At 46.2% G+C, this 24171-nt stretch overlaps 1 protein-coding gene across 2 annotated transcripts in view; it reads right to left on the bottom strand.

Annotated features, from left to right (window-relative positions):
* The window catches only part of SACS (sacsin molecular chaperone), an 85621-nt gene extending 85386 nt beyond the window's left edge, over positions 1-235 (bottom strand). For both annotated transcript variants that reach the window (XM_086715173.1, XM_086715180.1), the window contains exon 1: positions 122-235. The gene's annotated coding sequence lies outside the window, so the exon portion shown is untranslated. The remainder of the gene's footprint in view (positions 1-121) is intronic.
* Between the last annotated feature and the right edge of the window lie 23936 nt (positions 236-24171).

Genomic DNA, 24171 nt, shown 5'->3' with positions numbered 1-24171 from the left:
CTGGTTCCAGCCCAGCTCTCGGAGGACCCAAGAACCAATCACACCGTGGGCTCGCCGATTTCTACAAGCTTCTTCCCTTTCCCTTCCCGTTCCTTATCTAACCGGATCCTCAGCCACTTACCGGTGGCCGTCAGCGTCCATCTCAGCGCCTTTGTTTTCCTTTTGTCACATCAGCAGGCTCCAGCGTGACTGCCACCGCAGCCGCACTGGGTCCAGGGGACTGGATGCCGCAGTCAGCGGGCCCCCCGCCCCCACCCAGCAGACTTTTTTTTTCTTTTTAAAGAGATAGGACCATCATCAACCTTAGGCTTTAATAATGCTGCAGAACGCAGCGCGGGTGCTCACGCTGGTCGTGCAAAATTACAAGGGCAGTTTCTATTCTCACCAAATTGCCCAGATTAATTTTCGGACATAGGCACGGCTGACAAAAGCCCGCTCTGTTAAACGCGAGCCGAGTGGCCTTAGACAAGTCATTCGTGGGTCTCATTTAGCTCATGGAAAATGAGGAGTTGCGACCAGGTGATAGTCTGGAAATGCTATCATTTACTAACATCAAATACAAAACAGCAGCCACATACTCGCATATAAAAGACAATAACACGCTACGTTGGCCTTGCAGGTTATGGCTTACAAAGCGCTTTTCTTATTTTATTTGGATTTGGCTGTGAAGTTCCAAGGGTTAAAAAAAAAAAAAAAGAGCATTTACCCAAAATGCTTTGTAAATTAGGAAATGTTGCCCAGCTATAAAATGGTCTAAGTTTTCACTGGTAATGTCAGTGTAGTAATAAAAATATGGTAAGAATAAATTTAAAAAGAGCTCTATCTTCTTGCTTCCTAAAACGGGGGTTGAAATACCGAGAGAGCCTGTTTTTGTAAATAGCTCTCCCCCACGACCCTTGGGTGCACCATATTCCTCATTATAGCCTCCTCGTACAACCGCCTACATCAGTAGAAATCTAGAATAGAGGCTTACCTAGAACCACTTGAGCTTTGAAAGTCTGGGTCGCTTGACGTCTGAGCAAAATACCTGACTCCACTCAGCAAACTCCAGACCTGAAAAGGCTAAACTCTTACCTCTCCTGCGAAGACCAACTGAGGCCCAAAACAGCATCCACTCCAGAAGCAGCGTCACTGTCTGCAGCAGGGGCCTCCGCAGGGCCGCCGCTGAAGACACCAAATCTAATTTCCTTTGTGTCCTAGAGTCACAGATTCAGGTATAGAGCATGCCCAGGAAGTAGCAGGGCAATGTCTTATTCCAATAAAATCACTGTGTACCAACAAGGGAGAAATAGTGTCCTGACGGCCTTTTGTCTGACCCTCACCACAGCGCTTTGTGGGCCGCCAACAGTCTGGTCCTCAGGGGTATTACCTCCCGTGGGGGTGAGCTTCTCCCCTCCAAGGATGCCTCAGTTCCAGCAGCGCCATCTTGGATGTCATCAAATTAACTCAGGGCACATCTGTGGAGCACTGCCACATAGTTAGGTACAGGGGGCTGCGAGACGAATCTTCAAGTTTCTTGACGTAATGTGATCATCTACATACTCCCATCGTTGAGCTCCTGGAGCCCCGTGGGCGCCAAAGTTATAAATTATCAGTATTTATAATTCCCGGTTCCTCCACCTTCCAAGGAAAATGGGTCCCTAAGGAGATCATTTTGTTTGGTTCAGTTGCCACGCTGCTGGGATGTAACAGAAACAAAGCGATAATGACTGTTACTGTTTTATGCTAATTAGAAAGACCGCATGTGATTCTCTTAGAAAATAGGAGACATGGAGCCCAAAATCCTACCATCTGAAGCAACCACTTTTCATCTTTTGGTATTTGATATATACACATTATATACATATTTTATACATATATATACATATATCTGGCTTTCCCGCTTAACATTGTATTGAAAACATTTTCCTCTTTCACTCTTTGAGGACATACTTTCTAACGCCTGCATGATAACACTTCTTACAGTTGTACCGTAGTGTATTCAGCCGATTCCCTATTGTTGGTCTCTTAGGTTGATATGTGCTTCTCTCAGAAAGGTTAGGCCGTTTTGCCCACCTACTCAACACTGAATGAAAGTGCCCAGTGATACACTGGTTGTGCAGAAATGACCAAGTGACGCAGAGGTTGGAACTTCAGGACCCCCACGTGCACTGCACCTGACATGCCTTTCGCTGTCGAGAGGATGTGCCCCTGTGTGTGTGGTGGGGGGGTGGTTCCACGTGCACTCTGAAGGCGGTTTCACGTGAAGGACAGCCCTTGACCTCGCCCCAGTCCAGACACACTAGTGCACTCAGTAAACCACACGAGCCACTTAAAGTTGTGGTACGATTCATGGTCTTGAACACTGTGGTCAAAAGATTGAGGCTTCGTCCTAAACATGGTAAGGAGCCAAAGGTTTCTAGATAATCCGTGGATCGCAAATCCCGCATGTTCTGGTCAAAGATGGACTGTTGACACATGCGGTTTAGAGGTCAGCACATCTTTCCTCGCCTTAAGCTCACTCTGGCAAGAGGCATATGAAAACGTCGTCTAGTACCTCCCTTGCCCAGAACCACGAAGACTTAGCCAGAGGGAGAAGTCTTTGCCACTTTTCTAGGGCTTTTAAAGAGCTGGCACCAAGTCTCTGGCCTCTTCTCCCGGACGACTCCCAGCCATGGCTCTCGCCATGGCCCACTCTTCCTTTCTGGCCACATCACGTGGCCTGGAGTCCACGGGGCCTTTGTGTCCCTCTTCCATAAAGCCGTAAGGGTGTCAGATGTTTATCAGCTCAGAAACAGCCATTGTTCCACCTGAGAGATGTTAGCTCAACCCCGACATCCACTCCTAATTCTAGAATCTTAGCCTTAGTATCTTTGTCACAGATTCTGTTAACTCGTGCATGTATGATGCCAGTACTCTCTCAATCTCACTAACTGCGTTTAGCAGCTCAGTAGGCCAACCATGGATTCGATCCCTATAAACCAGTACATGTCCACGCAAAAAGCACGTATGCTTTTTGACCTTCTGTTTCTCCTTCTGTGAAATGGCAATATTAACTCTCCAATATGGGGATACACAGTTCTTGGCAGGTAATAGGGATCCAAATTAAAGAAGCTATTAGTTAGTTTTTTATCTTATTTTTTTCTGCTTTAAGTCACTTTCTCAAATCGAGAAGTATAATTTTGGAACTGAGAGCCAGACACTTGCCCTTAAAAGATATCTATGTAACCTCAGCTCAAGGCTTTCAGAAAATTCCCAGCTACATTTCTAATCCCAGCAGCAATGTGACCCCATGACATGTTCTAAGAAGGACACACAGACTCTAAGTTATGAAAATATGGAGGGCATCAGATGACAGAAATATGATCCCATAAGCATCATGGCTCCCAAGTACAACCACACGGCCATGGTAAAGGCACCCGCCATTTTGTAGATTTCTTAAAAATCCCCACAGCTTCTAGTCCAGGGTAGGCATGTAGTAGACGTGTGGCCAATGTTAGCCGAGCAGAGAACTTGGGGGCAGAGCCCGCTTCTTCCTTGGGCCAATTTTATTCTCATGTCTCACTATCAAATTTAGGGGACCAGAATATGTCATCCTAAAATACTCCACTTTGTCACAAGGATTATTTTGCACTGAAAACAACTGAGAAGCAGCAGACACAGAAAAAAGCTCTTCATCCCTGCGTTAATCACCAGGGAGGAGCCCAGAGGAACATACATATCTTGCTACAACCCCCCTTACCAGCCATTAGTTTTCCCACAATTTGCCACCCCTAAAAGCCTGAGTCCCTTCTCCTTTGTCTTGTCTCATCTCTACAAACTTACCGTTCTTTGCGAAGACCCTAGATGGAGCCCCAAGTTCTAACCACCCCTTTGAGTCACTGCTCAGCGTTGAGTTCCTCCAGTGTTACTGCACATCGCACACACTGTTAAACTTTGTGTGCTTTTCCCTTGTTCGCCTGTCTTGTGTCGGTTTGACTTCCCAGCCCCACTTGTAGAACACGGAAGGAGGGAGGAAAGGGGTGTCTACTTCCCTGCCTACAGTTACAGACTCACGACTGGCTCCCTGAACTAGTTTCCAAGAAGTCAGTCCCTAGAGCTTAGCCCTGACAACCTTCCCTGCAGTTTTCTAGTCCTGTGATGTTCCAGGAAAACCCAGGCCTCTTGAGGCGCGGCCACACAGACAGGTAGACCAAGACCACAGTGCACAGCTTCCTTACAAGTAGCTTTCTGTACACAGCCAAGGTGGTGTTCCTTTGTCCCTTCTTCACCCCTTACAACATTGCAATGAAACCTTGCAGACTCCGTGCTTCTTAATTACAGCGTGCCCCGTTCTGCCACAGGATGCGGTGGAGGCAAAATCACAATCAATTTTTAAGGTCAATGATTAAAGTCATCCTGGTCACCTAAAAAAAAAAAAAAGAAAAGAAAAGAAACTGCACACCAATTTACAGGATCATCAACTCACTGGAAAAGGATACTATCGTCAACAACCCACACCTCACTGAGACCACAGAACAGAGTCTCAGCAAGCAGAAGTGGTCTCAGATGAGCCCCCCCTGCTCCCACATTTAAAAAAGAAAACTTCAGGGGCCCCTGGGCGGCTCAGGCGGTGGAGCGCCCGACTTCGGCTCAGGTCACGATCTCAGGGCTCGTGGGTTTAAGCCCCGCATCGGGCTCCATGTTGACAGCTTGGAGCCTGGAGCCTGCTTTAGATTCTGGGTCTCCCTCTCTCTCTGCCCCTCCCCCTGCTCACGATATCTCTCTCTCTCCCTCTCTTTCTCTTAAAAATAAATAAACATTAAAAAATTTTTTTAATTAAAAAAAAAAGAAACCTTCATTTAAATATGCAAAAATCAACCATCCTACCACTCAGAAAAAAACACTCTTGGTACTTTAGTGGGTCTAACTCATTCCACGTTATTTCCCGGGCATGTGTGTGCACCGCCACCAAGTTATTAAGGCACCGTGTGGCTTCCAGGTGCAAGGCCCTTTTACACCTGCTGCTACAGTCAACAAATGGCGGAAAACCAAATAGGCAAGGGCCCTCCCATGGGGAGCTTGTACTGCAGTGGGGAGAGACCAAATAAAATAAACATGCATATGCCAAGTGGTAAAAAAAATAAATGAATAAATAAATAAATAAAAAGGAAATTAAGCACCGTGAAAAGGTGTTGTACAGGCGCTATTTTAGATGGAGAAGGAACTCAATCAAGTTATCTACCTCAGGGGCACCTGTGCGGCTCAGTCGGTTAAGCTTCCAATTCTTGATTTCGGCTCAGGTCATGATCTCCAGTCGGGGGATTGAACCCTGCACTGAACTCCACACTGACAGCGTGAAGCCTGCTTGGGATTCTCTCTCTCTCTCTCTCTCTCTCTCTCTCTCTCAAAAATACAGAAACATTTATTTTTTTATATTAAATATAATTTATGGTCAAATTGGTTTCCATACAACACCCAGTGCTCATCCCAACAGGTGCCCTCCTCAACGCCCATCACCATAAGAGACTCTTAAACAAATTTAATACTTAATTTAGTACATTTAATACTTAACATGTTAGTTTATTTTTAATTGCACAAGTCACGTATAATTGGGTTTTTCTTGGACATGATCGGAACCCCGCGGCTAGAACGAACTTTCTATTATAAAGCCCATCCTCTGTTTCTCATCTCAGAATAAGTAACCATCGTCATACGTCTCCTTTCAGAGTAAATCGTCTCAATAATGCATATGCTCATGCAGACATACTGACAGCATGTTGCAGTGAATCTTCCAAAGGACATAAATTCTACTTTCCTTTCTGCAACTTGCTTTTCTCACCTAACAATCTGCCAGGAAATATTCTTCTATTTCCATGCCAGTGCCCCATTCTTTCTTTCCCTTTAAGTAGGCTTCACTCCCATTGTGGAGCCCAATGTGGGGCTTAAACTCACAGCCTTGGGTTCATGACCTGAGCTGAAATCAAAAGACAGACGCTCACCCGACTGAGCCACCCAGGGGCCCCAGCACCCCATTCTTTCTAGCTATTGCGTGGTATTCCATGGTTAGGACACATCATATTGTATTCAACCCTTCCATTTTGATAGATACTAAGGTGACTTCCAACTTGCATCATCAAAAAATAAAACCGTAGGGGCGCCTGGGTGGCTCAGTTGGTTAAGTGTCCCACTCTTGGTTTCGGCTCAGGTCATGATCTCACAATCCAAGATCGAGCCCCAAGTCGGGCTCTGGAGTGACAGCTGGGAGCCTGCTTGGGATCCTCTCTCTCTTCTCTCTCCACCTCTCCCCCTCTCACACTCCCTTGTGCTCTCTCTTTCTCTCAAAATAAATAAACATTAAAAAAAGAAGAAAATGAAACCTGCCTGTTTATGTCCATGTGACTCAGGCAGGTAATATGGAGTGGAATGGCTGGATCATAGGATTTGAGTTTTAATACCATACTGCCTGATGACTCTATCCATTTAAAGTGCTTGTGTTGGTTTAAAATTCTACCCGAGGTGTACCCTTTGCAAAATTAGAGCCACAACATACCTACTGTTTAAGACTGTATTTTCTCCCATGTAACGAAATACCATGAACATCTTTCTATGTATTTGTCTTTTATTTTAAAATTTTTTAATGTTTATTTTTTTTTGACAGAGAGGGAGAGAGACAGAGCATAAGCGGGGGAGGGGCAGAGAGAGAGGGAGACACTGAAGCCGAAGCGGGCTCCAGGCTCCGAGCCGTCAGCACAGAGCCCGACGCGGGGCTCGAACTCACAGACCACGAGATCATGACCTGAGCCGAAGTCGGACGCTCAACTGAGCCACCCAGGCGCCCCTCAAGTGTCTTTTTAAAAGACAATTTTTAGTGGAGGCACATTATTCTATCTCGGTTGTATTAAACTGTTTGTTTTAAATCAGTTTCCTTACTGTTGAGTATTTCAGATATGTCCCACTGCAGCTATAATCTTTGTATGCATTTGGGATCGTTTCTTTATGGGACGTTCTTTGACGTTAACCCTGGACCAAAGACGACTCAAAGACACGTTTAGAGCATCTTACCCAGGAGTGGCCAAATTACCCTCCAGGAAGACTTCACCAGTCGACATTCCCACCAGCAGGCGGTCGGGGTTAACCCATTTATGTTCAGATGCACAGTCCAGGTGTTGCTCGGGATTTACAGGGCCTGAGGAAGTCCCGAAGGACTTTACGAAAGTGCTGACCTGCCCGCGATGGACGGGTCCCGCACCGCAGTGTGGGGCAACGTGGCAGAATGGGCAAGCGAACGTGCCAACCGTGTCCAAGCCCCGGCTTCCCGCTTCCCACCGTGGGCCCTGGAAACACAACCTGATGTCTTCATGCCTCAGCTTCCTCACACGTGAAACAGGAATGTTAACAACACCCCAGTGGGTGTTTGTGTGCAATAAACGAAGTCCATGGATGTAAAGCTTTTCGCACAGCACCCGGTTCGGCTCTCTCCTCGGTACCCGCAGGAAGTCACCAGAGCTTTGCTGTTTTCCACGGTGTTCGATGTCAGCAGCGTTAACATCCGCTATTCACTCGTTCAACATATTCATTGAGTCCCTCCTGTGAACCAGACACAGTGATAAGCAAGTCTCTTTGACCATGTGACAAATCTATTTGAAACATGAGGAAGACTGTCCGCTGGAAGAAACACTGTCTCTTGTGAGCGGTGCAATTCTATATGCACATGCGTTTGCCTTTTTACCTTTGCTCTTGGGAAGTTGAGAGGGAATTATAATGCTCTGTTATGATAATACTGACCCCATTTGTCTCTGTATTTAGCATGTTAATGCTTTCTCGTTCTGACACTTTCCTTTTCACTCTCCATTTTCCACACTCATCGGCCTTGCTTTGAGTAGCTTTTATATAGATATAGAACCATATACTTTTACTTAAACACCTGGACGTTCTGGGGCGCCTGGGTGGCTCAATCAGTTAAGCATCCGACTCCACGTCAGGTCATGATCTCACAGCACGAGTTGGAGCCCCGCGTCGGGCTCTGTGCTGACAGCTCGGAGCCTGGAGCCTGCTTCGGATTCTGCGTCTCCCTCTCTCTCTCTGCCCCTCGCCTGCTCACACCTTCTCTCAAAAATAAATAAAACATCACAAAAATAAAAACCATTCTAAGTTATGAGTACGGAAGCTTTTCATTTAAACAGATATAGAGGTTCCCCAAAAAAGGCCAAAGTGTAGCAAGGTACAAACTACAAAAAATACTAAATAAAAGGACTGATCTTTGTGATGTGTATCTATTCGGAACAGTTCAGAAAAGACAAAAAAAAAACTGGGATGAGGGGCCTTGAAACTCCTGACCTTTGGTTTCCTGGGTACCTGAGCCAGGAAGGGCTAGAAACTGCCTTTAAGGAGAAATGGAAACTAACATTTATTTCGCAATCTACAGAGCTCCAGGCACCACGTTGGTTCCTCTCATGCTTGGTCTTCGCAAAATAGTCCTGCGGGGTAGGTATCATCCCCCCTCTAGATGCAGAAGCTGGTGTCTAGAGTGATTCATTCCCAGATCTTGGTTAATTACCGCCCCCATTCTCAGTAAGGAGCAACATGCTGGCATCCCCAGGGTTGGGTGAGAAGGAAGACAAGGGTAGGGCTCTCTTCAGGAGCCCTAACGCTGAGTAATCGTCTTACTGGTCTAAAAGAAGGAGGATGTGTAGTACTTTTTAATAAGGAATAGGGAGAAACGTTGATATCATATCAGAATATAGTAATATGAGACATAAAAATGTACATGCCATGGTCCATCAAACCCACAGCTAGAAATTATCCCGATTAATTTAACAAAACAAGATTCTCCACGCATAAAGATAGTTTTGCAACATTGTCTGTATGCAATACAGCTTAAATGAACATAGAGTGAATTATGAAATAACAGTCATAAAAGCAAAATAAAGAGAACCTAGGGCCAGCTATGTAATTTGCCAGTCCCACCACCAAATGAAAAACATTAGTCGGGGCGCCTGGGTGGCTCAGTCGGTTAAGCATCCGGCTTTGGCTCAGGTCATGATCTCGCGGTTCGTGAGTTGGAGCCCCGCGTCGGGCTCTGGGCTGACGGCTCGGAGCCTGGAGCCTGCTTCGGATTCTGTGTCTCCTTCTCCCTCTGCCCCTCCCCTGCTCATGCTCTGTCTCTCTCTCTCTCTCAAAAATAAATAAAACATTAAAAAAAATTAGTCACCTTGTTCAACATTATTAAGAATTTCAACATGTTGACAACTGGTCATTAAAGCAAGTACAGGACCCTTCTGAGCACGGGATCCCGTGGTCCTTCATGAAGCTGACCTTGACAGAAACGTAGAAAATGTTTACAATGTGTTACACAGGAAACAATACGTGAAGCAAACACGCCATGATTATAGTTAGATAGAACACATCTGCACGGGCAAAAAAAATCTGGGAATTAACTCCAAATAACCCAAACAGTTGTTAAGGAGGTAAGGTCACAGGGAAAAACCTTCCGTAATATTTCCATCATATGATTTGGGGGATAGAAAATGTTTTAAATAAAGCAGCTAGGTTAGAAATTCTACATAAACAGAAATTCTACGTAAAAAATCTATAGAAACAGGATAATGAGTGATGAGGCCCACAGCCTCTGCAGGACTGTGTGCCTCCTCTGACAGATTTCCTGCCGTCCCCACTCAGGTCACTCCAGCGGGGCCCGAGGTCACGTGAAGAGACCGCCTGTGCCTGCCATTCCGCATATGACTGCCAGAATGGTCCGGGGCCGTCTTGGCTGGTCATCGGGAGCCTACCTGGCCCAGGTTCCTATCTGATGCTACCTGAAGGGCGGCACTCAGGGCCAGTGAGACAACAACCAAAAAAAAAAAAAAAAAAATGGCGGAGAATGGTTAGGCGCAAAGTATCACATCAACTAAGCTGGTTTATAAGATACAAACTCGATGCCTCCAGAAAACATCTCGGTCCTGGTCCTTACCTCCTCTGAGCCTGCCTTGTACCATCTGTGTCCACACGTCTGTGGTCACCACCCAGCATTTGCCCTTTGGTGTCTGAGGTTGTACAACGCCCACCAGTAGAGAGCCTGGCGGTGTGTCCCCGGCCGGGCAACCCGTGACCCGTGACCGGGTGACCCGGGTGGGCAGACCCGTCGCCATATGCAGGATGTGGGTGGCTCCGGGAGCCTGTCAGGCTACTTACCCAGAACATTCCCCAAGCCCGAGCAGAGCCAGGAAGGCAACACAGACACACGGTGTGTCGGGAGGGTGGTGAAACCAGACCAAGTGGCGCACGAGGCGGTGGGGGCACGTATTTTTGCCAGGCGGCAAGGCCAGGACCCCGGGGGGTTCATCGGCAAGGTCTCCCGTACAGGGTGAGTGGGGTCAGCATTTCAGGCCAGCCCGGCTGGAGCATTCTGCAGGCCGGCTTCCTCCCCGGATGTTGGCCTCTCTGTGCTCGAAGAAGAGCCTGAAAAGATAGGGACTGCCAACAGCTGCATCGTGGGAGCCTTCGGATTTTGCGGGCGATTTCGTTTCCTCCACGAGACACTTCACAAGGTGAGCGCAACACGACCAAAAGCGTGCAGCCGCTTCCCAGCGGCTGACGGTGGGTGCACAGCTTCTGTTCCATCCCTTCCAGTCGCGAGCCTGCCCGGTTTGTAAGAGCACGCGGAGCCAGAGCTCAGACCTTCCTCGGTGCAGACCACGTCCACCCCAATCAGCCGCCATCTCTGTCCGCTGGCGGACGTTGTGTCGCCTCTCGGTGCACAGCCTCAAGCTCTCCGCTAATGATTGTGTACGGAATCCCCCCCCCCATTCTTTTGCCCTGCAGTGAGCACCCCGTAGAAGCGAGGCATTCAAGCTGTCTTAGGCGGTCAAGATCTCTTGCCTCCCCGCTGCTGACACCCGTCCGGCTGACCCGACTGAGTCACCGCAGGCTGCACCGCCATCACGGCTGACCGGCTCCTTTCAGGGCCTCTCTCTCCCACTGTCCTCTCTTGTGGTATGTGGGTGGCCCTCCCTGGCCAACCTGGCCGGCTATTCCTGGAAGCCACTTCCAGATTCCACGGCCATGTAGTAAACACTTCCCGCTTCATCCAGAGTTGGGTCTGAGGTCACGTAAATCAGGCATTGCACCTTTCGTTGAGAAACCTGCTGGTGGAGAAACAGGATACCTTTCCACTGCGTGTGCTTGAGAAATCTTTAAATATCTTACTTTAGGCTTCTCCGGGCTCATTACTGTAGGACCGTAGGATCGAACACCTTCTAACTTTATGGACATGAAAACGAGGCACAGAGAGGTCAAGTGACTTCAAGGGTAACACAGTTAATAAGTGTTGAATAATAGGTCTCCAGAGAGCCCCAATCAGAACCTGTACCTTGTGATTCCCAATCCAGAACATTTTTCTTTTATTCCTCCCACCCCTGCCCCTGACACCATCAAGCACTGACATAGACAATGTTAGGCATCCACTGCAACCTCTATTGTCCAGATTTACCTGAAACACACGAAAGGATTTCTTTTGTTGTTGGTTTTACACTGAGCTGACCCTTCCGGTCATGAACGTTGCCAAACATAATTGCATTGGGTTTTGCAAAACAGTTTCCATAATTTGCAAAAATTTTTTCCGTGTCCTTGTTTATGAGTAGCTTCTAATGACTAGTTTGTAATTATGTTATATAGTGGTGGTTTGGACAAGGTAGAAAATCAAAGACGACAAATGATCTTGGAAACTCACTTGTGAGTAAATGGTCACTGATGACACAGAATAACAGTAGGGGACAGGCTCTGGGGGCTGCAAGATGTAAATAGTGGAAGGGGCACCGACAGCTTTCCTAGGGTTGGAACTGGGTGTTTTGTTTCCGCCTTGTTGCTTTTCACTTGTTCACTGTTGGTGGTTCAGTCGGGTAAGCATCCGACTTCGGCTCAGGTCATGATCTCAAGGCTCATGGGTTCGAGCCCCACGTCGGGCTCTGTGCTGACCGCTCAGACCCTGGACCCTGCTTCAGATTCTGTGTCTCCCTCTCTCCCTCTCAGCTCCTCCCTCACGCTCTGTCTCTCTCTCTCTCTCTCTCTCAAAAATAAATAAACATTAAAAAAAATTTTTTTAAGAAAAAAAAGAACCAGACAGTAGGCTGTCTGCTGTAAGAAATTGATAAATTAGATCTCTTCTCCATTTTTCAGGGAAATGGTGTCCCTGCTGTGCGGGGGAGAGGGGAAAGCAGGGAAGCTAATGGAAGAACCTAGTAATACCTGCAGACATCTCCTACTGCCGTATTGCAAAACCATAATGGTTAATGAAAGATCCATATCCTACACACACAGGCTCAGATCCCTCAAAAAACGAAGGTGTGAATGACTCAAAGGAGGAAAGAACCCCAGCTGTCAAGATGCTCGCTGAAGACAAAGGGGATCCAGAATGAGCAGCAAAGAAGGAAACTCTCAAATACGAGTTCTAGCCTCGGGAGCGTTTGCAGAAACGGGGACCATCACCCACCCATGTTTAGTATTAACATATGGGATGTTGGTGGTAATGGAACTTGCAATCAGATCCACAAGTTACAGATCATAACCTGAGTCTCAGAGAACTTATAAAAGAAAGCAGATCAGTCAGACATACAGGACCTGGGTCTGAGTGAGCATATGAGGGTTTGGTTTGTCTCCCTCTACAAAAGGTGTCGCTTTGGTCAGAAGACCAATAGGAGCATCATACAAGGAGAAAACGTTTCTTTTCACAGACTGTAAATATGGAAAGAAGGGAGCATGCGTCAGTTACCTATTGCTGTGTAACAAATTATCTCCAAACTTAGAGGCTCGGAATGACAAACCTTTATTATCTCACGGTTTCTGGAAGTCAGGAATCTAGGCGTGGTCTGGGTGGCTGTGGTTCAGGGTCTCTCGTGAGGTTCTAGTCAAGATGGATACCGAAGCTGCCGTCTTCTAAGCCCTCCACGCGGGCTCTTTTCACATGCTGTGGGCTGGAGACCCCATTCCTGCCCACGTGGACCTCTCCATAAGGCAGTTTGGGGGTCCCTCCGTGCATGCGGCTGGCTTCTCCCAGAACAAGCAATCCAAGAAAGAGAATAAGGAAGAAGCCACAATGCCTTTGGCGTCCTAACCATCATGATCATTCTGTGCGTTAGACACGAACCACCAAATACAGCCCACACTGAGTGCAGTGGCTTGCCCCAGCCATCCTTGGTTCCCACCCGTTCTCCAAGTCTTCCCAGCAGTGCAACGAGCTACCAGTACCTTCCAATAATTTTCTTTTCTGCCCGTTGGTCAGACTCAGCTGGTCTTGCCTGGCACCTGCTCTTGACAAATACAAATATATTGAAGTCCCAGCAACATGGTCTACTCAGAACCCGCAATGAAATGCCTCCATACACTTCCCGCTACACCTTGTCTATGTATCTGTTTACTTGCATGTTCTGCATAACCATCCGAATGGCAGCTCTATAAGAGCATCTCATCCATTTTATATCTTCCCATCTTTTAAAAAATAACTTTAGGGGCACCTGGGTGGCTCAGTCGGTTAAGCATCTGACTCTTGATATCGGCTCAGGTCACGATCGTGCAGTTTGTGACTTCAAGCCCCCTATTGGGCTCCAGGCTGACAGCATAGAGTGTGCTTGAAATTCTCTCTCTCTCCCTCTCTCTCTGCCCCTCCCCTGCTGACACACACACACACTCTCTAAATAAATAAATAAATAAATAAATAAATCTTAAAGAAATTTTTTAAAAATAACCCCGGGGGGGCTCACTCTTCATTTCAGCTCAGGTCATGATCTCATGGTTCATGGGATCAAGCCCTGCATCAGGTTCTGCGCTGACAGAGCAGAGCCTGCTTGGGATTCTCTCTCGTCCTCTCTCTCCACCCCTCCCCTGCTGACACACTCACACACACACACACATACATACACATGCACACACACACTTTAAATAAATAAATACATACACTCTAAACAAGAAAAGAAAAATAACTTTATATTTTGAACTCGTTTGTGAATCACAAGAAGCTGCAGAAAATGCTAGAGAGAGTTCCTGTTTACACTTTGCCTGCTTCCCCAGGGATAGCATCTGCATATGTATGTGGCACATACTCAAAACCAAGTAATATGACATTGATATCATTGGTATTGTACTACAAACTCAAATGCAAATATTTTTCTTCTTTTAATTTTTTTAATTGAAATATAAGTGACATAGTGCTACATTAGTCTCAGGTGTACAATATAGTGAGTCAACAATTCTACATACTTACTCAGTGTTCATCAGGATAACTGTACTCTTTTTTTTTAATGTTTTTATTTATTTCTGAGACAGAACAGGAGCAGGGGAGGGGCAGAGAGAGAGGGAGACACAGAATCCGAAGCAGGCTCCAGGCTCCGAGCCCTCAGCACAGAGCCCGACGCAAGGCTCGAACTCACAGAGTGTGAGAGCATGACCTGAGCTGAAGTCGGACGCTTAACCGACTGAGCCACCCAGGGGCCCCAGGATAACTGTACTCTTAATCTCCTCTACCTATTTCCCCATCCTCCCATCCACCTCCCCTCTCGTTTGTTCTCTGTATTGAAGTCTGTTTTTTGTCTCTTTTGTCTTTGTTTTTTTTTAATTGCACATATGAGTGAAACCACATGGTATTTGTCTTTCTCTGACTTATTTCACTTATTTCCCTTCTAGATCCATCCATGTCATTGCAAACAGCAAGATTTCATACTTTTTTTTCTCTGAGCAATATTCCACTGTATATATATACCGCACTAATCAGAGAAATGCAAATAGAGACCACAACAAGATATCACCTTACACCTGTCAGAAAGGCTAGAATCAAAAAGCCTAGAAATACCAAGTGCCGATGAGGTTGTGGGGAAAAGGGAACCCTTGGGCACTCTTGCTGGGAATCTAGTGCAGCTAGTGTAGAGAACGGTATGGAGGTTCCTCAAAAGATTAAAAATGGAATTATCGTATGATTCAGTAATTCCACTACTAGGTATTTATCTACCTAAAGAAAACAAAAACACTGGGGCGCCTGGGTGGCTCAGTCGGTTGAGCGTCCGACTTTGGCTCAGGTCATGATCTCACAGTTTGTGAGTTTGAGCCCCGTATCGGGCTCTGTGCTAATGGCTCAGAGCCTGGAGCCTGCTTCAGATTCTGTGTCTCCTCTCTCTGCCCCTCCCCTACTCGTGCTCTGTCTGTCTCTCTCTCTCTCTCAAAAATAAACATTTAAAAATGTCTTTAAAAAAAAGAAAATGAAAACACTAATTCAAAAAGATATATGCATCCCTGTGTTTATTGCAGCATTATTCACAATAGCCAACATGTGAAAGCAGCCCAAGTGTCCATTAATAGATGAATGGATAAAGAAAGTACAGTCTGGTATCTTCAGGACCCAGGTAATAGTGCTTGGCACATGGTAAACACCCAACCAATTCTTGCTGAATGAACAAACGGGTGAATAAGTGAATCAATTATAGCAGTACTCAGTGAAATAAAGGGAACACTTTTAATCCCAGGCTGTGGGATGTGACCTCACATGGAGAAAGAGAAAGGGAAAGAAAGAAGAATGTGGGAGGGGGGGTCCTGGAATGTAAGGGAGTTGAGACAAGAAGTGAGATTTTTGAACAGCCTCCAAAGGGACTGATAAATTTTAAGGATGTTTTCCTATCAGATGCACTGTAGAAATCCTATTTAAAAAAGAAAAAACCTACACTAACATTCTACGTTACACTTTGAAGTCATATTTGACATTGAAGGCTCTAAAGTCATATTTGAATTTCATTTAAGCGCATCAAGTGGAGATGATCCTGAAGGCACTGCAGATATATCCGGAATATGCTAACTTACTCAACACTATAACCTCGTTGGAGGAGGAAAAGATCGGTAACGTCCAACATACACTGATGTACTGGACTGTTATGGAGGGAAGTAGGGCACTACTGTACTGGAAGGGGAGGACTCCCCCAGCTCACCCTCATCAGTGGAGGCCTGTGAGGGTAGCAGCAGGACACAAGGGGACCCCCAAGAGACACCTAAAGACTGCAGATCATAATCAACCATCACCTTACGTCATTGGTGAAGTAAGCTGGGACCCATGGAAGAACAGAGAAGAGTTTGGAACTGGGAAGAACAGAATGAAGTTAAAATTAGGTTGATTAAGTCACCGATATTATATTCCATTCTTTTTTTTTTTAATGTTTATTTTTTAATTTTGAGAGAGAGAGAAAGAGAGCATGCGCACGCACGAGCCGGGGAGAGGGAGAGAGAGAATCCCAAGCAGGCTCCGCACCGTCACGAACTGTGAGATCATGACCCAAGCCAGAATCGAGAGCTGGATACTTAACTGACTGAGCCACACAGGCACCGTGAGAGTCCATTATTTTTACAGCTGCAGACCCACTAGGAAATTATCCCAAACTGAAAACTGCATATAGTGAGTTGAACGTTAGCTCCCGTCCCCCCAAAAACTGTATTCTCCAGAATCTGTGAATGTAAACTTATTTGGAAAAGGGGTCTTACAGATATAATTTAGGATCTTGAGATGAGATCACCCTGGATGATTTAGGTGGACACTACATCCAATGACAAGTGTCCTTACAAGAGACAGAAGAGGAGGTGACACGGACACAGAGGAAAAGGCCAGGGGAAGACAAAAGCGAAGATGGAAGAGATGATCTACAAGGACGGCACACCTAGGGCCACCAGCAGCTGGAAAGGGCAAGGAAGGTGTCCCCCAGAGCCTGCGGAGGGGTACGTCTCTGCCGACGCCCAGATACGGAACTTTTGGCCTTCACGCGGCCTCCACATAAATGTCACAAAGTCTGTGGTAATTTGTAATGGCTGCCCCAGGAAACAAATATGCTGCCTAAGGACACACAGTGTCAGATTTGAAAATGTGGGCTAGTATAGCTTTCAAGACATGGAGTAACAGCGTCTGTATCTGTCAGGGTTCAACCAGTCCCGTAGGAGATAATGGGATTTGTTGGAACGAATGGCTTATGCAATCGCCGGGGCTGGCTGGGACGGTCTGAAATGCGGAGGGCAGGCTGGAGCCCTTGGCACAGGCTGACACCGCTGTCCTCAGGCTGACTTCCTTCTTCCTCTTAAAGCCTTTTCACTGGTTGATCGGCCCACCCAGGTTACCCAGGATAATACACTCTTGTTTCAGGTCAGCTGACTTTGGACCTTTATCACATCTACAAAGTACCCTGGGAGCATCACCTAGATTGGCATTTGGCTGAGTAACTGGGGGTGGCCTCCTCCCCAAGTGGACACATCGACAAGACCACCGCGACGCCCCTGAGCTACTACTCTATGCGCTGACGTGCTGGAAGTCTGCACCCTCAAGTTGTTCCTGCACGTTCTGGCCCAGAAGTGACTGCTCCCACCAAAAGGTCTGGCCATAACCTCATCACTCATTGTCCCCAGAGCAGAAGACCTAGAATCCAAGACAGAGCAAAAACTCAGTTAAGAATAGAGTTGGCCAAAAATGAACTACTGGAACCTCAGCAAAATAAAAAGCTTCTGCACAGCAAAGGAAACAATCTGCAAAACTAAGAGGCAACTGACAGAATGGGAGAAGATATTTGCAAACGACATATCAGACAAAGGGTTAATATCTAAAATCTATAAAGAACTTATCAAACTCAACACCCAAAAAAACAAATAATCCAGTGAAGAAATGGGCAAAAGGCATGAATAGACACTTCTCCAAAGAAGACATCCAGATGGCCGACCGACACGTGAAAAAATGCTCCACATCCCTCATCATCAGGGAAATACAAATCAAAACCACAATGAGATACCACCTGACACCTGTCAGAATGGCTAACATTAACAACTCAGGCAACAACAGATGTTGGCGAGGATGTGGAGAAAGAGGATCTCTTTTGCACTGCTGGTGGGAATGCAAGCTGGTGCAGCCACTCGGGAAAACAGTATGGAAGTTCCTCAAAAAACTAAAAATAGAACTACCCTACGACCCAGCAATTGCCCTACTCGGCATTTATCCAAGGGATACAGGTGTGCCGTTTCGAAGGGGCACATGCACCCCAGTGTTTATAGCAGCACTAGCAACAATAGCCAAAGTATGGAAAGAGCCCAAATGTCCATCGATGGATGAATGGATAAAGATGTGACATATATATACAATGGAGTATTACTCGGCAATCAAAAAGAATGAAAGCTTGCCATTTGCAAGTACGTGCATGGAACTAGAGGGTATTATGCTAAGTGAAATTAGAGAAAGACAAAAATCATATGACTTCACTCCTATGAGGACTTTAAGAGATAAAACAGATAAACATAAGGGAGGGGAAACAAAAATAATATAAAAACAGGGAGGGGGACAAAACAGAAGAGACTCATAAATATGGAGAACAAACTGAGGGTTACTGGAGGGGTTGTGGGAGGGGGGATGGGCTAAGTGGGTAAGGGGCACTAAGGAATCTACTCCTGAAATCATTGTTGCACTATATGCTAACTAACTTGGATGTAAATTTTTTTTTAACAAAATTAATTAAAAAAAAGAAGAAGAATGGAGATGCTGTGGGGCGCCTGGATGGCTCAGTCGGTTAAGTGTCCAACTTTGGCTCAGGTCACGATCTCGCGGTTCATGGGTTCAAGCCCAGCGTCGGGCTCTGTGCTGACAACTCGGGGCCTGGAGCCTGCTTCAGACTCTGTGTCTCCCTCTCTCTCTACCCCTTGCCTGCTCATGCTCTTTTTCTCTCCCTCTCAAAAATAAACAAAAAAAATTTTTTTTTGATAGAAAAAGGAATGGAGTATGACGTATTAAGAAAAACCTGACAAAGCCGTGAATCGAAAAGTGAATGTAGAAACAAACCTCTAGTTCTTCTCACCCCCACCCCCACTAGGGTGTGCTTTTCAACTAAAAAATGAAAAGATAATTTCTCCTCTTTCACCTTTCCCTCACAGGGAAAACAGTCTTGTATAACTGATACCATGAAACTATGGACAACATAACATTTTTATTTCCAGAGCTAACCGTAAAGAGTTGTTGCCCAGGAGGGTAGGGTCAGACAGAGCCGATTCCTGCCAGGGTTTTCTGTGTAGAATTTAGACAAGAGGTTGCAAGTTGGCAATAAGGCTGGTGACAGGAGCCAAGCCAGCAAGGAAGGCAGAGCAGCAAGCTGGAGACAGCCAGGCACCGAATGGTGTCACTGAACAACCGAACCAATGCCAACCACAGCCTAGACCTCTGCTTATGTGGGAAAAACATTGAGATCTTAACCGGGCAGGCCTATATCTGTGTCTTTCCTTTTATTTGCAGAGCAAGAAATGTGGCTGATCTGACAAAAACAACACTTAACGCAAAGTCTGCCCTGCCTGCCTCAGCAGGTTGGTATCTGAATTAAATGAGCTAATGCGTCTATAGACACGACAGTAAGATAAGGTGTTTTAATACAGTGCCCAGCCCGCGACAGCTGCCCAAGAAATGTGTGTTGATTTGACACACAACTCCCATGAAGCCAATGGTTTGCTTGCGAGTTTTTGTTTGTGTTTTTTTTTTTTAAATAAAAGCAAATGAAAAAAAAAGGATTGGAAATCAAAATATTTCTATTTTTCAATCCAGGGAAACAATAGCACATTTTATTTTTCACAAAGAGGAGAGAATATTATTGTTTGTGAATTCGCAACTTTCATCTAGATGTCAATTTCCATGTCCTGACACATTTTGGAAGAGGGATTAAGCAAGTCGAGGAGGTGTTCCCAATGCCATGCTGGCCCACATAACTCGGGGAAGGCTGAAGTCCCTTTGATCAGCTCATTTGCTGCCTCCCTTTGTGTCAACCAGGAGGAAGCTACGGGTCCATGAGGATCCGTGGAAATGAGAAAAAATTATGTCAGGCGCCCAGTGAACCTTGGAAGGTCATCAATGACCATCTCTGTGCCTCAGGCCAGCCAAAATCTAAACCATCCGTGGGGCATGAGGACTCGCCTGGGTTGTCAAACCACCTGCTACCCATTAATCAGGATGACATCTGGAGTCAAACGTACCCTCTTGAATTCTGGAAAGCATTCTGGTGCGTGATGACGGCATTTCTCCTTGGATCATGGAAGTGAAGTGTATTTAGTCAAGTTGCAATAGTAACGATGCCTTCATGTGAACCTTGGAGAGCTGCCCCCATTCTCTGTAAGGCCATAATATAGGGGGCAGGTGAAATAAATGAAGGGGCTTACAAAGGGGATTGAACTTCCAGTTATAAAATAAGTAAGTCATGGGCATGTAATGCACAGCACAGGGAATAGAGGGTTTTGTTTTTTTTTAATTTTATTTTTAAGTAATCTCTATACCCAGCGTGGGGCTCAAACCTACAACCCTGTGATCAAGAGTTGCGTCCTCCACTGACTAAGCCAGCCAGACGCTCCACGAGAAGAGCGTTACTATTGTAATAACTTTGTGTGGCGAGATGATAACTAGACTTATTGTGGGAATCCTTTCATAGTATATACAAATATTGAACCACTCTGATATACACCTGAAACGTGTAGGAGCATGTCAATTATATTTCGATTAAAAATTAAAACAAAACAAGACACTTCAAAATTCCTCCCCCCAAAACCTTTACTGGTTTATGAAGAACTGTTTGCCGTAATCAGTGAAGTGAACCCTTTCACTTCACCACTTTTAAAAAGGTCCACCTTAACTGGAGAGAGTTATCACAGTGGCTAAGCCCAAAGACTGTCCCTCGACTGAATGTCTAACTTCATCATTTAGCTGTGTGGTCTTAATGCAAATTACTTACCCTCTCTGTCAAAAGGGATATATTAATCCTGCTTTTTATTTTGTATGTTTTAGGATACTTTAACGTTTTGGGGGCCTGGCTGGCCAGAGGCGTGACCACCCCTTCCTGGGTTAGCTAATTCCTAGAGATAGCAAGCTGCTTCCCTCAGAGTACGACTTTCCTATGCAAACCAACCAATCCAGAGCCCATATTCCCCAACACCTCCTTTATCCGACTCTGTCACACCAAGCCAGTATTTCCTTGGCCCCACATCACCCAAGAGCCAGGTGCTGGACGACTAGAGACGCCCTCTATAGACAAAGCCGATCAAAATTATTCAAGGTATCCAATCCACATCTGCTCAAACTGGCCTCCTCTGCCTTACCCATTCCTTCTCATCCCCATAAAAACCATTGTAAAGACTCTGGGCCTTCACACCTTCTTCCCGTTGACCCTGGGACTTCTCTTTGTGGGCCTCTGTGGTGTGGCGTGCCCCTCCTCTTGGAAACTGTGAGAAATAAAACTTCTTTCAATGGCATCGATCTGTGCTGTCGCTTGAACACCTCTATCAGTTAAGCCCTGGGCACAAATGAAACAGGGAACGTTGAAGGTTCCCACCTCTAGGGCCAGTATGAGCATTAAGCAACTGAAAGCCTGTAGAGCGTCCAGAGCGATGCTGGTGCTTCGTATGCCTGTCATGGGTTAGCTGTTACTAACTGGGCCCACGCTGCTCCCTGGATGGAGTCTAGCAAGACTCCTCACTACCCCTGCCCGGGTCCAGGCTCCTCTCCATCCCTGTCTTATGATTGCAATCTCCCTGCCTCCAACATCATGTCTTGCTGCACTGTCTTCCTTACAATAACCTTCTTCCTCCTCTCTGATTCCCAGACTCCTAAAAGCCTGCTGTCTGGTAGACCAAGGCCAAGAATGCACACTTCTTCCCGAGAGAGCCTGGGCTGGCCCAGGCACCCACCTCCTCCTCTGCCCAGCACACGCACCTGTCCCAAGGTGCCTTGAGGATTCAGTCACACACCTCTCCAAGATACCAACAGAGGTATTGAATAGACTACTCCCCACGGCACATTTGGACACAATCGCCACAACAGCCGCCAATAATATGGATGCGTCTCCTGGGAGCCAGCGCTTGGCTCACTTTCATTGAGATTTTCCTTCTTAGTACAACTCCTGACCCCGGTACCATTTTACAAGTTAGACAACCATTGTACGGAGAATTTAAGTCATCTACCAAAAGTCCTGACCGCTGGGGGGGCCGAGCCATATTTCCAACCCAGAGCTACCCGACTCTTAGCCGTGCCCCTATCACATTACTTACATGAGCCGCTTTTGATATTGTTGGGATACTGTTGACCATTACTGTTACTCGTGTGGTTCTTATCGCTATTGCTGCTTCTAGATTACTGGCCAACATCACAGAGGTACGTTTTTTATCATTCCAGGTATCCTTCCCACCAACAAAGAATCAGACTTCTAGCATAAGCAACAAAGGCCACCTCCATGTGGAATGCTAGCAAGTTAGAGTTTTCTTGCGAAGACTGGTTTCATAATTTACCTCACCTCTAGCTTGTACCGTTTATTGTAGAATCACTCATGCTTCAATACCATTTTTTTTTTCCACTGAGAGAATAATTCTGGAAGTGAAACAGCAACGACTCTCCATGTATGAACCAGATGGAGGACTGTTAGCCAGTTCCCAAGGAAAAAAAAAAAAAACCTTCCCATTCTGTCATAATATTTTCCAGTTAATTATCCAGTTCAATTATCAATCGATAAATATCAGTTATCCAGTTAATTGTGGAAATTGAATGGCCTGATTTACTAATTAAATTTTCTAGGCAAAAATATAAAACTCTATGGGTTTTCTAGGAGCAACTACTCATCTTGTGTAAGCGTAAAAATTATTTCATAACAAGACTGTAAGCTGATAAAAGCATTTTCACATGCGGCCAGGGTTGGATTCCGGCCTTTGTTGAAGCAATTTATTTTATTTAGAAAATTGTTCTTTCCATACGGGCATTCAGGACCTCCTCTGACTCAAGCCAAAGCACTGAAAGATGATGCCTGGAAAGGCAGCACGCCACAAATAAGCAGTTAAAATTCTAAGATAAGCTGTAAAGACTAATTACGGTTAGAAAGCTCGGCTCAGTCGGTCAAGCGTCCACCTCTTGATTTTGGCTCAGGTCACCGTCTCTCAGTCCAGAGATGGAGCCCCACGTGGGGCTCCACGCTGAGTGTGGCGCTTACTTGGGATTCTCTCTCTTCTCTCTCTCTGCCCCACACCTGCTCGTGCTCTCTCTCTCTCAAAATAAATACATAAACATTTAAAAAGAAAGCTCATAGATCTCTAACTGATAGGGCAATTTCTTTAATCCGTTTTTCCAAGGGAATAAACCAGGCTCAGACGTGATGTGTTGTAAAGCTCATGGCCAGATGATGCAGACAACACATTTTTTGTTTTAAGTTTATTTATTTTGAGAGAGAGATAGGGAGGGGCAGCGGGAAGGAGACAGAGGATCCCAAGCAGGCTCTGCACTGACAGTGGGGCTCCAACTCATAGACCATGAGATCATGACCTGAGCTGAAATCAAGAGTCAGACGTTCAACTGACTGAGCCACCCAGGTGCCCCCAGCCAACATGTTGTTATAATGCTTAGCACGAACCCTGCTTGAACGGCAAAATTCACCCAACGTTTCTTATGGCCTTCAATATGCCAAGTGCTGTATCAAGCCTTAGGGTGAGTGAGAGGAGAAACACATTGCTATGTTCAAAGGTTTACAGTCTAGTGGGGGAGCTGAGCATGTAACAGTCTAAAATACAAGGTGATCATGATATATATGATGGAGGGACCATTGGGGTGCCTGCCGTGGGGCTATAGGCAGGGACCTAATTCAATGTGAGTGGCTGAGAACTATCACCAGGGCAATTCTTACCCATCGATGGGCCTACAGACCGTTTGGAGACAGGATGATGCATTTTCCTTCTCATGTGTATACAATCCCCACCCTGCACGCTGTTTAATGTGCCTCTCCAGCCTCAACTCTGAGCACGCTCACTTGCTTACGTCCTGCCACGCTGACCTCTTCTCCTGCCCCAAACACCCTGCCCGGCCTCTCTTAGGCAAGTTTCCTCACACCTACTGTCTTCCTTCTATGCCCCTCTTACCCGATCTTTTTCTCACCTGCAGGTCTTTGCCAATGTCACTCCCACATGATGTGTTGGGCCACACATCAACCCTCACAGGAACAAAGGGGTCTCTGGACATCCTTGGCCTGGGAAGCCATCGCTGGCTCAGCCAAGACCACATGGGTGCCCTCTCTCTGCTTCCTTAGCTGCTCAGTGACCCAGCCCTCTCTTTTCTGCCCCAGCCCAGGGGTGGATTCAGGGACCATGCCACCAGTGCCCAGGATAGATTCACTGTAGACATGCAACAAGTAGTAATAAAGGCAGCTTTTCAAA

The sequence above is a fragment of the Puma concolor genome, chromosome A1, assembly GCF_028749965.1.
Source record: "Puma concolor isolate L17-30 chromosome A1, mPumCon1.1.hap2, whole genome shotgun sequence".
Taxonomy (NCBI): domain Eukaryota; kingdom Metazoa; phylum Chordata; class Mammalia; order Carnivora; family Felidae; genus Puma; species Puma concolor.
The sequence above is the reverse complement of the archived record's forward strand: the minus strand, read 5'-3'. Positions and strand labels throughout refer to the sequence as shown.